Source organism: Mastomys coucha, unplaced genomic scaffold (assembly GCF_008632895.1).
Source record: "Mastomys coucha isolate ucsf_1 unplaced genomic scaffold, UCSF_Mcou_1 pScaffold12, whole genome shotgun sequence".
NCBI classification, from domain to species: domain Eukaryota; kingdom Metazoa; phylum Chordata; class Mammalia; order Rodentia; family Muridae; genus Mastomys; species Mastomys coucha.
This window is the reverse complement of record NW_022196894.1, coordinates 54,302,530-54,303,457: the sequence shown is the minus strand read 5'-3', so window position 1 is coordinate 54,303,457 and position 928 is coordinate 54,302,530.

Here is a 928-nt window from a genome sequence, read left to right as displayed (position 1 = left end):
TCTTCATTTTTTTTCCTTATTAAGCTATACCTCATCCTCACATAATACAGGAAAATCTGCATATACAAAAATCCAATTCTTTGAGACATTTCTCTATGGAGAGCCTCATGCAAAATTTAGGCTAGAAATCTTCTGAGCTTTCAAAAAGAAATGATGTTGAGACACATAGTTTCAAAGATGTCAGAGACTAGGAGAAAGGAATTGTGGTATTAACATAACCTAGCATGGCCACCGTGCCATTTGCTCTGCTAAAGAGGTAAAGGATTAAGTAACAAGCCTCTATACAATCCTAAGGTTAAAAGTCAGAGCCTTTGTGCCCTGTGGGCCAAGAAACTCCCAGATGTGCATAAAACTTCATGCATATAATTCTAGCTTTACCATTAACCACTCTCCAGGTTTCTGATAATTATCTCATCTTTCTACATTCATTTGACCTCAGTTAAAAGGCCAAAAGTGGTTTTTTCACTCTAAAGTAAAGGGATCAAATTGACTTAATAGGCATAGGGACCCTTTCTTATTATCACATCCTGTGAATCCCAAATGGAAGCAATAAGAGAACTAAATTAATACAATGTTATACAAGAAGGCCAGTCTCTGTCAAAACAGAAGAAAAGGAAAGACATAGGAACTCGTGGGATAACCCAAATATGGAAGGGATGATACAGTCTGTATGCCCATGGAGCTGAACCACAGAAGATGAAATCCAGAAGGCTCCCTGGCATTACACAACTCTAGCAAGCCCAGACGCTACCCTATCATACACACATCACAGTGGACTTGAAGAGAGAAATGAGTATAAGCTGCTTGCCCAAGAACTGGGAGCAGTCATCTTGTTACATAAGATTTTTTTTTTCCTTTTTTCCTTTTTTTTTTATTAGATATTTTCTTTATTTACATGTAAATTTCTCCTTTCCCAGTTTCCCCTCCA